Raw genomic sequence first — 16,950 nt, 5'->3', positions numbered from 1 at the left:
CTAGTTAGTAATGATAAAAGTCTTGCCCGAATACCGGTCATTTCCGGGTCAGTGGTAGGTCTTAATAATAATAATAATAATAATAATATTATTAATAATAACACCCATAACACATTTAATCAACAATGTTTTTACAAGTCAAAATTTTGTTTAAACTACCACTTTCTTGGAGGGATTCGGGAATAGTTGTTGTGTTCCTTTCTAAAGGCCCATGAAATTTTTAATGTGTACTTTGGAACTTTCATGTAACTTTGCACTTCGGATGAAATTATTTAAATCGTACAAATATTACGGCAGAGCCATTTATATGTTTCGTACCAAGTTTATTTAAAAGACTTGGAGTACTACTGACGATTCTGTCTCTTATCAATGGAAGTTAAATTAATTAACGGTTTTGACTGCTCGATATTTAGTAAAATTTGCCGACGTTCTTGCTCGGTTCGCCGTGAAAACGGCGTTTCAAGAAGGAACCTGACGATATGGTACTCGAGATTCATTTTTCACTCACCTGTACCTATGAAACAGACAAAAACACGAAACATCACACGTGGGCTGTTACTCACATTCATGCTAATTACCCACGCACCCCGCAGCCCTTCCGTTTTGTAAAATAAATGGGAAAATGGTTTAATGAGTACGCCGAAAATGGTCGAGAAGCACCGAAGATATCGCCTCAGTTCCGAGCGAACGCATGTATAGGAGTATAGCACCTGAGCCATGGAAATCCGTGTCTGTGATTGGGCTTCGTTGGTTCAAGTGAACCGACGTTGTGGCCGCTTCAGTTAAAGAACAAGGGGTATAAATTGTACGGTATTCAACCGAAAATGTCAGCAGAAAGCGTAAAAAACAAAAAATCATCAACAGATTTGCCATTTCAACATATTTTTGTAACTAAAAATGCATTGAAAGCTCTTTTTTAATTACAAATTAAGTCAATCCGTTCTTAAGACATATGCTGTGAGGCGCCGCCTCACTTGCCTCATCTGACGAGCCGCCACTGCATACTTTAGAATCACCGGACAAATTTTTGTTAGAATATTTCGAAAAATATTTAAAAATAAATTGTTACCAAAATAGTAATTAAATAGTCGATTACTACTATTTTTTAATTCGTTCTGTTTACCTATATTTATTTTTTAGTATAAGAATATTATCTTAAAAAATGTCATTTATTTGTCAGTGAGATCTAATTAAACACTTTGCAATGTGATTTATGTATTTTTTGTAATAAAAGGTAAGGTGTTTTTGCAATTTGTAAATAAATTTAGTTCGGTTATTACACTTTTTTTATTTTTGGAGCATATGCAACTGCATATCTCTGCATATATTAAGAAAGTTATTGCATATTTGCATAAATTTGATGCATGTCATATGATCATATTTCCCAAAATTTTGCTGCATATTTTCCGCTCTCTAATTATCATCATCGCGACTTATAGGTTGCGTACAGCTTTTATCAGCTTATCGGTTTCTATTTGTCTGGTAATGTTAACTTATAAACTAAACTGCTATTCTACTATCCTACTTTATGGTCATCGAGTAAATAGTTGTTACACAAATTTCTTCTTTCTTAAACCGACATTATATCTTAGCCTTTTTCACTTAATTATGATAATTCTTTTTCCTAAACGTTATTACCTATACTTAGTTCTTGTCAATTCTGCAAACTATTGTTGTTAATAATTTCTATAGCTTACGTAATTTTGAATCTCGGCATTTTTTACTAATTTCACTATTTTCACGCGTAACAGTTCCAACGAAACTGTTTTAAATTTAAAACTTTTTAAATCGTTATTAGGGGCCGTATTCTGGGTGGTAATGATTAATGATAAAATCTTGAGATTAAGTTCCCCTCTTGTGGTAAATGCGCAATCTATGCTGTTTATAAAATTTCGTCAGTTAACTTGCTAGTCGTATTTGAAAAAATTATCCGTAAATAATTTAAGTTAGAGATTAATTAGATTACTATTTTTTTTCCGAGACAATTCTTAGCATACACAGAAAAAAGTCGTGTAAATTTACAATTATTTTACTGTTGCTTTTTATGTATTTTTTTACTTAAATTTAGTAAATTTACGTAAGTTAGCAACATTGTGCATAAAATAAGTAAACTTGTGTCACTATTTGTATTTTCACAAGTCAAATTGAAAAAACACAATACAGAATCGCAATTGTAAATGTATATGTTACAGCTAATATCCGAAATCCGTTATTATGCATAATAACTAGATATTTTAGGAATTATGCGTAATAACTAAACTTGTCAGTTATTATGCATAATAACCGGAAAGATTAGGAATTATGCGTAATAACTGAACTTTTCAGTTATTATGCATAATAACGCAAACGTTTAGGCAATACTGATAATAACTAATAGAGGAACAGGAATTATGCATAATATTTTCAAAAAAGCTACCCACCCTGCCTCGCTTTCCCCTACATATCACATGTACAGTTGATTTAAAAAAAAAATTGGTCTAAAGAGTTTAGACAGTACTTCCCTCGCTGTCGGAAACGTGACGACTGCATGCCTATTATGTTTTTTTCGTATTACATTTTGGTAGCGGGACATTTTAAAATAAAAATTGAGTAAGTATTAATTTTTTCAATTTTATCATTATTTGCCATTGACATCTTTGTCATTTTTTTTGTGATTCCTATGATTGCTTATTAAAACACGAAGTCGTCTCTGGGGTGTATAATATGTCGCCTATACAAAAATTGTCAGGCGTGAACAGATAAAAGGAACATCCTGTATAGTACTTGTAATTTAAGACAAATAGCCATAACACTTATCAACCTGTAGACGTGACGGTGAAACATAAACTAAACTAAAACATGTTTTCCACGAATTGGAATAACCGGATGACAATGCCGACGGACCAGACTTTTTTATTGCTCTGATTTCCGTTTATTGAATAAAACACTACATTTTATTCGGTTTTTGGATGCTGTAATTCACATTTGGTTAATTATAACTTGTCTAGATCTAGGGGAGCATCCCCTAACCTCCCCCTAGCTACGGCCTTGTCTAAGGGTTATGAAATGTCGAGAAAATTTGAAAGTAACAAATTGCCCAATGGACTCCATTACTGAACGTCCTTAGGTTATCCTTGATAAGAAAAACAACTTGAAAGTGTTTATGTTTATGCATCGAAAAAATGTCACGTAGAAATTAGTTTGATTTGAATGAGTTCGTCCCCTCAAAACAGAGGATGGAAACAATTATCTAGTAAGCTACAATCGACATAATTTTGGGTAGAATTTATTCGGCAAAATTTTGAGATAACGTCATCAATTTTGTGGGGGAATTAAACAGATTTATTTTGTAATTCTTGATTTAATCCATAAAATTAATTGATTGAGACACCCCGTATAAGCAAATCTAAAAAATATTAATGCAGTGATAAATCACAAGTATAGAGTCATCATTCTTTACACATTTAGGATAGGATTTGTTCGGTTAAATTTTAAGGTGACGTCATCAATTTTAGAAAGCAAATATATTTTGATTAAAAATCTTACCATACTTATGATAAATTTAAAACATCTCCAAAATTTCAAAATAATCGGTTTAATTAATAAAATAAATTCACGCACTCATTAATTTTTTAGATTCACCTTGTATATGCAAATCCAAAAAATATGAATGGAATGATAAATCACAAATACAGTTTCATCATATTTTGCACATTTGAAATAGGATTTATTCAGCAAAATTTACAATGCCTATGATAACTTTAAAATATCTTCAAGATTTTAAGGTATTCTGTTTTGTAGTTCCTGATTAAATCAATAAAATAAATTCACGCATTCATTAATTTTTTGAGTCACCCTGTATATGCAAATCAAAAAAATATGAATGGAACTCTTCATAGTTTGTACATTTTAGATAGAATTTATTTGGCAAACTTTTGAGCTGACGTCATAAATTTTTTGGAGGGGACAAGTAAATATATTTTGACTAAAAATTTACCATGCTTATCATAACTGTAAACCATCTGCAAGATTTCAAAGCATTCGGTTTTGCAGATGTAAAATTTAATTGCAAAATGTTGCTTTATATTTTTGATTTTTTTTCCAAAAATCTGGACGTTTCGGGTAAAAACTCAATTCGGAGTCGTAAACTACATGTGTAGGACTATGTTATTTTATATAATTTAAAACCCATTTACTGAAAGTTTCAGTTATTACGCATAATTCCTAATCTTTCCGGTTATTATGCATAATAACTGACAAGTTTAGTTATTACGCATAATTCCTAAAGTGTCTAGTTATTATGCATAATAAAGTATTTCGGATATTAGCTGTAACATATATTCACTTTATAAATGAATTATACTTTATAATACCGTAAATATACTAACATTTTTTACAATTACTTCCAACTTTGTAAAATAATCCAGTCTACCGGTGAAATCACATGCATACTGTGAATTGTTGATGCGCACGCAATCATTACTATAACGCTTGCAGGTTATAACAAGTTGGAGTGCATTAGTTGTGGTAATATATTTTGTACAAAATAGTGTATTTTGTTGTTAAAGGTAAGTACTTTACTATTCTGGTTTACTATTTTCCTCCAGTTACAAAAGTATACTTTCCAGGCGGATAATTACTTCCTACTATAATTTGCCCATGTCATAATTAATTGTTATGTTAATGCAATTTTTATCACAGGGTGATGATATGAATAATTTAAATGAAATTATCAAGGTGGCTGCGCCATGTGCAATTGAAATAGGCAAGTATTTAAAACGTCTTTGTACCTATAACATTTTAATGTATTTTTGTATTTTTCTAGAGAGCGATCCACAAACAATTTATCACGTAGTTTTAGAACGACAAGTAGTGATTCCAAGTGTTGTCACTTTAAAGGATGCAGTATCTTGGGCGTTTGGATTATATTTTATAATGAATTTAAAATATCCAGACGAAGTATCAGCAGTTTTGGAAATGATGCAAAGATTTTTTTTGAAAATACATCCAGATCAAGGATCCAAATTAAAAAGAATAACACCAACAAAACGCAAAGTAATTGGCCTTATGAACAAATTAAATTAATGTAAAGTATATACAACATCAATGACTTTGTTTTGTGTTTATGATTTTATTACATGTTTATTATGTTTTTCACCATAAAATAAAAGGTTCACTTTGTCCGACATGGTTTCTTTGATTAAAACTAGTACTAAAAATAACAATAATTTGTGTAAATTTACATATCAATTCACGGAAATTTACATACCAATTCACGGAAATTTACATACCCATTCACGGAAATTTACATATTTTATTGTAAATTTACAATCGTCAAAATTACATTTTACTTGTAATTTTACATGTTCTTTTGTAATTTCGATTTACATTCAAAAAGTAAATATCACATTCAAACTTAAAAATACATTTCGTTGGAATATTACCCTTATTATCTCGGGTTACAAATTACCTGTGATTTTCACAGTAAATTTACAAGTAAACTTTTTTCTGTGTAGGTTTAAAAATCATTTATTGATTAAGTCAAGACTGAAATTGAAATTTTGAATGTTATAAACTTTTTGTATTTTATTATTTCCAAGTTGTTAAAAATTTTTTTCGTCGACCACTTATTAATGTGAATATTAATGAATTTTTTTTTCCGAAAAAAGGATGCGTTAATGGACGTCATTAACGATCCCTTTTTCATTAACGCACTCTTTTTTAGTTCGTCATTTTCACGGTTTTAAAACGTTGTGATCTGTCATGATGTTAGACAACCAGATATACCTACTCATTTATTTTTCTTTTAATTGTATCCATTTTACAAGAAACTTTTACAATTAATGAAATATTGTTATAACATAATTAGAATTATTTTTGGATATTCATCACAAAACTATTAAAACTACAATTGTTAAGGGTCCCCAGTCGTCGCCCGCAAAATCGGTTTCAGTGAGAAGAATTATTTTTTGTAACTATGCAACCCAAAGTACGGTTGCACGGCAGGTAGCGACCCAAGAGAGGAGAGATTATGGTCACTGTAGGGAGTCCGTCATAAAATGCAAACCGGTAAACAACACCAGATAAGCTTATTTATTTTGAAATGAAGGGTACAAGGAAATAACCCATCGAAATCCATTTCTATCTATTTTGAAAGAAATTGAGTTGAAAGTTTAAAATGCTACGGAAAATAGATTGAGAAACCCACAAGGTTCAGTCTAACACAACTTTTTATTTTCTTTATAATGTTTTAAAAATACATAAAATAAACTGTTTATGTTCAAATATAACAGCAAGAAAAATTGGTGGAAAGTTGTTTCGACAGAACTTCCCTCGCACGTAAAATACAATGAAACATATCCAGCATTTTCGAGTTAAATTTTTACTTTAGGTACACAATTTTGTGATGAAATCATCAACATTTTGCAAGGACACGTAAATCAAGGTGGATTAGACTAAAAATAACAGTATTCCAAAAATTTCTGGGAAAATGGAGTGAGTCGAGACTGATTTAATCAATAGAATAAATTGACTCATTTATTAATTTTTTTGAGCCACCTAGGTATATAAGCAAATCTAAAAAAATATGAATGCAATGATAAATTACAAGTAAAAGCTCATCATATTTTGCACATTTTTAGTAGAATTTATTCAGCAAAATTTTGAGATGATGTTATCAATTTTTTAGTAGCATAATCCTGAACTTGTGGTTTATAAATACATTATTGAGATTTTTCGACTTTTCGGTTTTTCGATTTTTCAACTTTTGATGTTTCAATTTTCCAGTATTTTAATTTTTGACATTTTCATTTTCCCATTCTTCAAATTTTTGGATTTCTCCATTTTTTTATTTTTCGATTTCTCAATTGTCCGATGTTTCACTGATACGATTTCGCAATTTTTCAACTTTTCGATATTTTAATTTTTCAATTTTTAAAATTCTAGATTTTTCGATTTCTCCAGTTTTCAGTTCTTCTATGCATATTTCAGTTTTTCAATTTTCGGAATTCATTATACAGTAGCGGTCATTTCTACGGAACCACTCGATAAAAAGTCAAGTTGGTAGCCCTGTCATCTAGTACTTTACGCCGAACGCGGTTGGTAGCAGTAGTTGATATCGCAATCGAAACTAGCACAACACGAATGTTTCGGTTGCCCTCAGCTATGCCGCCCTGTGTCCCGTGCAGATTGTATGTTCTGTTCATATATTTATTAAAGTAAAATATCTACATTGACAAAGGGGCCATCAAACCTGTCAAATTTTTGACACATATGTTTTCCCCCCGAAACCCGTCAAGGTCACTTACACCAAACAAATTTTGAAAATTTACACTAGGGAGTGGTTCTATAGAAAAGATCGCGACTTTATTTCTGATTTTCCTTTTTTTTTTAAATTTTTCGATTTTCCAGTTTTTCGATGTTTCGATTTTTCAATTATACGATTGTTCAATTTCTCGATTTCTAAATTTTAGATTTTCCGATTTTAATTTTTTTTTATTTTTTCATGTTTGGACTATTTATTATTGCTAAAAATAAAAGTAAAAAATAACTACCAAAATTGTGACTAAAAATATGTACCTAAAAATTAATAGAAAATAGAACACATTGCTGCTAAAACATAAAAATTAACTGTACTTTCCCAAAAAAATCTATTGCTTGATTACTGTTCCACTAGTATTGCTAATTTAGGTCGTTAGAATCAAACGCAGTGAAAGTATTAATTCTTAGTTAAACAAAAAAATAGTTGAGTGTCAAAGTCGAGTGAAACATGTGAGACGTGTGTAAACAAAAGCATCTAAATAATAACTATTTCCCGCAGAATTTCTGGAGGCTTATAGACTCGACATTGGCCTGAGCGCGCTCCGGTCTGTGGATCATACAAGTTCTCGGGCGATGATGTATCTAATAACGAGGCAAGTTTCAAACCTTGATGTCTTTTTAATCGAACAAAACACAATTGACGAACGCAATAATCCAGAATGGTGCGCAGAAAAGTCCTTTAGACTAACCGAACGTTATTTTGGTAAAATTTACAAAATGAGAGAACAAGTAACACGGCTAATCCTACTGTACTGCGAAAAACATTTTACATCCCTGCAAATCTAGTTCAGCATGTATTCGCCCAAAATCTTTGCATAGAAAATGAAACAAGGGCAACTGAAGCATTTTGCAGTAAGACCAAACTGACAATAAGACAATGCGGTTTGTACATTTTTAGCGGCATCGCCAGAGGGCTTAATAAACAAAAACGCTATCTTAGAAATATATAAAATGTCCAATTTAAATAATGCTTAATTCAACGAGATGATAAATTTTGGGAAAATAATATGAAAGAGCGAAATAGATAGAGAGAAAAATTTTATTTTATGCCTTACTTCCGGAGAGAGTAGATTCTCGTTATTAAACAAATCAACCCATTAGACAAATTGGAAAGAAAAGATTGTACAATTAAAATTTTTTATTTGCATTCGCGTCATGTGTAGTTCATATACCTAAATCTTTTCCCCTTCTAGTATAAACACACACAGGAATAAATAGTAATATTGGAATAGGTTTACTGGAGATATCACGTAAAAAACGTGCCTATAATACTCTACCTCATAGGTGGTGCGGAAAAGAGTATCAAAAAATTAAATTTAAATAAATATGATTGTTCAGGTAAATAAGTGGTTAGTGAAGTGATGAGAATCTAAATCTTGTCAGTTTTGTGTATTGATTTATATATAGAATGACAGATTAGTAAAAAATACTGGAATAATTTTTTGTAAGAAAATGTTTTAGTAGAATGTATAAAATTATAAAAATTTGCATACTTTTAATTCAAATTATGTTAGCAATGAAAGAAGTCGACTTGTAAAAGAGTTTCAACAATGTTCGTAAGCTAAAAGTATTTATGAGTTTTATGACCTAAGTACCTGGACGGATTACCTGAACACGGGTCGGTCGGCAAGGCTCCCTGCTGTGTCAAACTCAACCATTTATGGAAACGAATGCTTTGTAAATAGAGTTGCCTAGTTTCAATTTAATTTCATTATTCCGTATTTTTTTAAAACGCAAATATTTTGATAAATATAAATTTTAAACAAACATGACCGGGTCTTCCCCATAGAGCTCAATGTTGTCTTTGCACTGATATAAAAGTTGAAGCGAAAAATGCTCTCTCCTCGTCTAAAAATGCAAATTCCTTCGAAGAATGAACGATTAATTAAACACTAAACAATCACTTATTTTAAAAAATATTGTGTCTTCCCCAGAGATTTAGACATAATCTATCAATTGAAATGTCGATCTTTTTTTCAAAGTTGAAATTACGCCCGTAAAATAAAAATCTATTTAGCTCATTTTTCGGTCTGCTACTGGGCACCCTTAAAGGTTACGAAAGGAACAGATAAATTCTTTGTGTTGCTGACGTCAGGATTTATGTTGATTTGAACGTTTTCGGAGGTGTTTGAGGTTATGTTATTTATCGAGTTGATCGAGTTATTTATTTCTGTTTCTGCTGGCGAATTAGAAGAAAAATTAGCAGTGGCTGAGCAAAACAATTGTGTAGAGGTCTCGGGGGTGGTGGCAGAAGTTGCTGTCTCGTTACAAAACAATTGCTTGGCAATATTAACTTTATTTTGAACTGAGTCTTCTAAGTATGACTCTGCAACCCTTGTTGATTTCCACCCACCGTGCCTCTTTATTGCCGCAAAATCAGCCCCTGAGTCAGATAAGATTGTGGCTGATGATCTACGGAAACAATGTCCCGTATAGAGTTTTGGCTGATCTAATTTTAAAAATTGTGCAACTGTACATGGAATTTTGGAAAATGTGTTGATACCAACAGGGTTTGTAGCGCATTTATTGTGTCTGTAGTGTACAAAGAATCGTGTATGTTTTGTATGGTTGGGTCTCAGTGTTATATACCGTCTGATTAATTTTAAAAATATACTTTGGTCATCATCTACAATGGTAAAAACTCTTTTTTCTTTTGGTTTTGTTCTGGAGCCAGGGATAGTAACTAAAAATTTTGATTTCAAATCTTCAACATTGTTGGTTTGCAATTCTAGAAGTTCATGCTTTCTTAAAGCTCCAGCGATGCCGAAAATGAGTGCTACCTATAAAAGTTGTTAGCTTGTACAAATTCAAGTTCTTGGTCTTAATTTACCTTGGCCATTAAAAATACATCATTTGGAGCTTCAATAATAAATTGTTGTACTTGCCCTTTCTCCAATATTTTTGATTTTTTTGGAACATGTCCTTCACTTTGTCTTTTAATGTACATTATCAATTTATGGTAATTGCCAATGTCAATATTTTTTTTTAGACGTAGAGTAGACTTCAACATTGAAAATTTTGGCCAGAGGCTCGCAATTAATCCTTTTTGTACGATCTCGGCAAAATACGCCAGCAAGACGGGCTCAATGTAATCGTTTACGTGTTGCTTGGTACACCAATCGCAGAATTCAGAGTATGTTCTTTCGTAGAGATCTTTACTTTTAGCCGGTAATAAACTTCCACACGCATCGTTCGCACTTGCTATTACTGCAGCCGGAAGATCACTATTTTCTAGTTCCATTTCTCAATTTACAATTTACAACCGCAATGGCAAACGCTTTTTACACAATGAATGTCAACGTTTGTGATTGGCTTGTCATTTTTACTTCCCGAGCGTAAGCAAAGGAAGTATTGTAATCGAGTCCGTCGGCCGACTCTCTACTTTTACGTTTTCTCGATCTTTCATGACCCCTAGAAGACGAAGAAATAGGTCTCCCATTTCCGTCTGTCTGTCCGTCTGTCCGTCTGTCCGTCTGTCCGTCCGTCTGTCCGTCTGTCCGTCTGTCCGTCTGTTGTCACGGATTTTTATTAGACAGATAATCTCCGAAAGTACTCGACCGATTGTTGTGAAATTTTGTACTTATATTAAGAATATCATGTAGATGGTAAAACGCTAACCAAAATTTGTCGAATCATCCCCACCACTAAAGCGATGACGTCACTTCAAAATTGTACATAGTAAATGGGTTTTCAATTGTATAAAATAACATAGTCCTACACATGTAGTTTACAACTCTGAATCGACTTTTCACCCGAAACGTCCAGATTTTTGGAAAAAAAATCAAAATTATAAAACAACATTTTGAAATTTAATTTTTAATCTGCTAACCAGAATGCTTTGAAATGTTGCAGATGTTTTAAGGCTATAAAGAGCATCATAAATCTTTAGTCAAAAAATATTTGCTTATCCCCTCCAAAAACTTGATGACGTCAGCTCAAAAGTTTGTGGAATAAATCATATCTAAAATGTACAAAATATGATGAGTCTGTACTTGTGAACTATCACTCCATTAATATTTTTTGGATTTGCATATACAGGGTGACTCAAAAAAATTAATGAATGCGTAAATATATTTTATTGATTTAATCAGGAACCACAAAACCGAATGCTCTGAAATCTTGCAGATGTTTTAAGGTCATAAAGAGCATAATAAATGTTTAGTCAAAATATATTTGCTTATCCCCTCCAAAAACTTGATGACGTCAGCTCGAAAGTTTGCCGAATAAATCATATCTAAAATGTACAAAATATGATGAGCCTGTACTTGTCATTTATCACTCCATTCATATTTTTTGGATTTGCATATACAGAGTGACTCAAAAAAATTAATGAAAGCGTAAATTTATTTTATTGATTTAATCAGGAACTACAAAACCGAATGCTTTGAAATCTTGCAGATGTTTTAAGGTTATAAAGAGCATAATAAATTTTTAGTCAAAATATATTTGGTTATCTTCTACAAAAAACTGATGACGTCAGCTCAAAAGTTTTCCGAATAAATCGTATCTAAAATGTACAAAATATGATGAGTCTGTACTTGTGATTTATCATTCCATTCATATTTTTGGATTTGCATATGCAGGGTGACTCAAAAAAACTAATGAAGGCGTGAATTTATTTTATCGATTTAATCAGGAATTACAAAACCGAATGCTTTGAAATCTTGGGAATATTTTAAAGTTATTATAAGCATGGTAAACTTTTGTTCAAAATGTATTTGTTCATCCCTCCTAAAAAAATTGATGACGTCACCCTTAAATTTTGCTGAATAAATCCTATCTAAAATGCAAAAAATATGATGAGTTTGTACTTGTGATTTATCATTCCATTCATATTTTTTAGATTTTCTTAAGAGGTGGTTCAAAAAAATTAATGAAGTCAATTTATTTTATTGATTAAATTAAAGGCAACACTTATTATTAGTATTACACCCCAACCAACCCAATTTGGTAGACACAAAATTTGTTAAAGGAAAAACTCGGTTGAAACATAAGGGTAGCACGCTTATTTACATCGACTTTAACATTACAGACCTGCATTTGTTTTATGCGTTCACTTGATTCCGCGAATGTGAAATAGACATGTTTATAATCAACCAATTGTGAATTTCACCGTCAAGAATTAAAATAAAACCCAATGTTTTATATAATAAGCGGAAGTCGAAGCAATAAAACCGACGGTCGTTTTGTTTACAGTTTCTGTGTTTGGCTCTCACGTATGCTGTTACGCCTGTCATCTTAAATTAACAATGTTTATACATACACGATTTTCAGTTGCCTCTGATACGTAGGTATACGTGAGTAAATTGTTTCGTTATTTTATTGATTATTACAAATCAATATTCAAACGACCCAATTCATTTTCCCGAAAATTTGAGAATATAATAATTTTATTCTTAGTATTACACTACATCTATCCCAACTGATATACGTGTCCTTGCAAAAATGTTGATGACGTCATCGCAATTTTTTTTTAAATTCCCACTACAAAAATGTAATCAGAAAAAAAAACACAATAGGCATGCAGTCGTCAAGTTTCCGACAGCGAGGGAAGTACTGTCTAAACTCTTTAGACCAATTTTTTTTTCCAATGATAACTATGTTAACTGTTCAAAATTAAAACACACAAGAATGGGCAAGTTTGTGGAACTATGTTAACTGTTCACAATTAAAACACACAAGAATGGGCAAGTTTGTGGTCAACGAAAAAATGTTGTAATAAACTCGTTTGTTAATGGGCGATTAATAATCTCCACTTTTAAAGGCACTCACTCGCTACGCTCGTTCGTGCTTTAAACAGTGTCGATTACACAGGTCTACAAAAAAAAAAAAATCGCAATCATACGCTTTTTGTCTTTTGGGCATAAATGACTTCCTTGTATCCTAAAACTTCTATAAAAATGATTTTTGCCATTTGTGCACGTCTAGTTTAATTTTTATTGGAGTCCAAAATACGAAAAAACACGATTTTAACACTTTTCAAAAAAATAATACCTTGCCCAATAATTATAATTTTTATGAAATAGTTAGCAAATTTTATTTATGAGGATTTGAATAAATAGTTTTAATTAATTTTAGATGCTTAAAATCGTGTTCTTTTTGCTTGACGACTGTAACACTTCGATGAACACTCCCTTTGCAAGAACCAACAATAGTCTCCCATTGTTTATCCTGATCCCTTACTTCGAAACCGAGATATTGGTGATATATCAATTTAATAATATGCGATATATGCAGACGTTGACATTTTATAGCATATTGACCGCAGATGTAACAAAATACATTAGGGTTGTTCTTACACACGTACAATTGGTTTAAAAAAAAAAAAACAGGACAAATGAAAGTGATATAAACGTCATATTCCCATTGCTTTTCGATCTATGAGCACCTGATTTAGGGGTCTATTTTGTAATTTATCGCTCCGGAACAATCTCGTTCCCAAACGATAATCGTTAGAAACAATCGTAAAATCAGTTTAGCGAGATTGTACAAATTTCCAATTTTATAAACACTATCGTAATCGTAAAGCTTTGAAATCGTTAGCGGAACGATGAATCTAATGTTTTTAGAATCGGTAGTATTTAAATTTGTGTAGCGTCTAGATTACGTTGTTCTCTGTTGTGACATGTGACATTTGTTTTGCTACTGATTGAAGTTTGGACAAATTTGTGAACTTATAACATGTAAGTAAACAATAATTATAAAAGAAAAACATCAAAATAATCACACTAACACGAAATTCAGTTTGCAATACGTTCACGGGAGCAATGGAAAAACGTAAAAGGGCCCAGCGTATTACCCAACAGCAACATGAGTTGTATGTGGAGGAGTTAGAAGGTAATGTAGATTTTAGGGCCCAAAAGTTCGTAGCGGACAAGCCAGATCTTTTAGAAAAGATATGGGAAGGGTTGGTAGCAAAACTAAATTCTGTGGGAGGACCACAAAAAAGTGTTCAGCAGTTCAGAGAGGTATGTGTAATTAATTAATCGCCCGAACACTCTTTTTAAAAATGTGTACTTTGCTATAATTTATCGTACAACTATTAGCAATTATTCTGCTTACATCAACACTTTGTTTAAGACAAAGTGAACATCTTGTTTAGTCATGACCAATCAATTATGAGAATTGAGATGTTTAATCTTTATATTTATAAATGTGTAACAGTATTTACTGTTACACAATAAACCATAACCTCTGTGTTTTTTAGTACACCAAGAATATAACATAGGGCACTCAAATTACAATGTACTGCCTGGTAAGTAAACGTCACTGTGTGTTCCAGAGATTTGTAGATTGGAAATTCAATGTTTGAAAGAAGGCCAGAAATTTAAGACTATATGAAAGAGGAACTGTTTAATAATTTCATTATGTTGTAAAAAAAATAATAAATACATTATTGAAAATGCTGTATTATTAAATTATTTCTTGTGATATTGCCATTCATGTAGTAAATTGTATTCTTCATATTCAAGTTCTTCATTATTATCGTTCTCCTTGTCATAGACAATATTGATCTCGTCATTTTCGATATTTCTTATGTGTTAATTGTTAAGTAGTAGTTGCAATTTGCCGCCTTTGCCGCAACTCAACGCTCCAAAGATGCCGACTTCCTGGCGGAGCGTGTAGTCGGATCTCTTTGGAGCGGCTCCCTTTGGAGCGGCTCTCTTTGGAGCGGCTCCCTTTGGGGCGGCTCCCTTTGGGGCGGCTCGCTCCTTTTGAAGAATTGGCGGCGATCACAGGAGAAGTCGGCCTAACCCCCACTTATTTTTATACTTTGTGTTAATTTTTAATTTTAAGACCAGTAGCGATGTAACCACCGCAAGCGAAACAATAAACCAAGTGTAGCAACACAAGACTTTCATTCTTAGTTCTATGAACACAAAATACGGCTGGAAAAGCTCCAGTCGTCAACGCTCCAGTCGTCAACAATGGTCGGTTATTTCTTAATGTATTAATTTAATAAATGCAATCTTTTGTTTATTCATTTATGTACAATTTTTGTTAGTTTTTCGAGTTTTTCCGATCATTTTCACATGTTTGAAATGATAATTGTGTCCTTTGCAAGTTCATATTTTTCTTTTATTTTCATTGTATGTTTAACTTGAGTTACGCTATTGATACACATGAAATTACTGGGGCTTACAGCTACTTTTGGAAAGAGGGGCGGATCAAGAGTTTTATTTCCTCAAAGTGTGAGTTTCCGTGAATTTGAAGCTGTTTTGGGTCGTGATTTTTCATAAAAAAAAAATGTAATTCTTGACATATTTAGTAGTTGTTTATTGTATGTTTTCTAGCTTTATGACTTCAGAGCTTAAAATTATCGGATTTATTTTGTCCGAACATCTGGTAATGCTACAACGATTTATTGACGGGGTACTCCGAAGAAGTACAGCACGAGTTGTTAAAAATATCGACAGTTCATCCTTAATTTGCTTTCAATCTTATACAGATATTTTTATTTCTTTTAGTAATGGATGTAAATTATCTCCTTATTTATTTCATCTTGCTGTTTTAGGCTTTTATGATCTAGAATTCACACTTGTTTTTATTCGGTCCAACCAGTGCGCGAAAAGAAAGTTTTCTAAATGTTTGTTTTATTCGTTATTTACTTAGTTTGTAATTTCTTCTCTATTAAAACAAAATTTACTGTATTGCCTTATCGACCCACTCAATGTTTAATCACGTTCTGTTCTTTAAATCTGGTTTATTTACAAGTACTGATTGATTTTCTTTACATTATTCCAAAAATTAAAATTTACATATATTATTATCACTTTATTTTTATGCTGGAAGATCAACAAAACAAAAGGTCTCTTTTTTTTTACTTAAAATCTACTAAAAAAAATCCAAAGAGAATTCGTTTATTATTTTAAGTGTGGTTTATAAAATTCTTTCCTTAAATTCAACAAGACAAAATTACTTATGGACATCTTTAAAGTCTAATTTCAGAAAATCTAACAAAATTTTTCTTTAGTTAATTAATGTGTTGTTTATCAAAGTTCAGACAGAAGTTCTATTTTTATCAAATATGAATTAGACGTTCAGAAAAAAAAAATTAGTAGGGCATGGTTCATACAAAAAAAAATGATTGATTGGTTTAGATATAGTTGGATTCATGTATCTTTTGACACACGTGACCGAAGTATCATACAAGCTCAGACAGCACCTACCATAAGAATCTTTGTTTTAAGGATTACAAAAACAAAGAGCCAGACAAATAGTATGTCTACCGAAATTAGGCCAAATTACGCTCTACGTCAGTTATTGTCTTCCACAAAGTTCATTGAATTAGAAAAAGATAAAATACGTAATAAATGCGTCCACATAGTGCGACAGGCACTGATGTAGTCAATCTAGTGACTGATAATAATTAATCGATTTTTCATCAAACGTCACTGTCATTTTTGGTTTTACTCAGAGTGGTTAATCGCAGTTTTTCGTTGTTCTATTCAAGTTTTCTATTCAGTTCTTCGTAAAGTTCGTTGGTTGTTAGGATTCTTGTTTCGTTGTCCTATTTTTTATGTTTTGTTATCTTATTTCTTGTTCGTGTTTGGTCTACAACATGACGGGCAAACGTTTGAGTTCCCGTGCCCAGGACATCGTGTCCAACTTTATAGAGTATTTTGCTCTTGAGAAGGAAAACGGTGGTCC

The 16,950-nt window shown here is 31.9% G+C and overlaps 1 protein-coding gene and 1 long non-coding RNA gene across 2 annotated transcripts in view; both read left to right on the top strand.

The window, feature by feature from the left end:
- Nucleotides 1-16,950, top strand: part of LOC135123848 (uncharacterized) — a 167,430-nt gene that overhangs the window by 100,831 nt on the left and 49,649 nt on the right. The window lies entirely within an intron of this gene.
- On the top strand, nucleotides 4,676-5,160 carry LOC135123135 (uncharacterized). The gene is made up of 2 exons (XR_010279553.1): nucleotides 4,676-4,744; nucleotides 4,805-5,160. It is a non-coding gene; the product is annotated as an uncharacterized LOC135123135 (long non-coding RNA).

This window comes from Zophobas morio, unplaced genomic scaffold, assembly GCF_036711695.1.
Source record: "Zophobas morio isolate AGI-343-1 ecotype UQ-CSIRO unplaced genomic scaffold, CSIRO_AGI_Zmor_V1 ptg000006l, whole genome shotgun sequence".
NCBI lineage: Eukaryota > Metazoa > Arthropoda > Insecta > Coleoptera > Tenebrionidae > Zophobas > Zophobas morio.
This window is presented reverse-complemented; position numbering and strand designations above follow the sequence as displayed.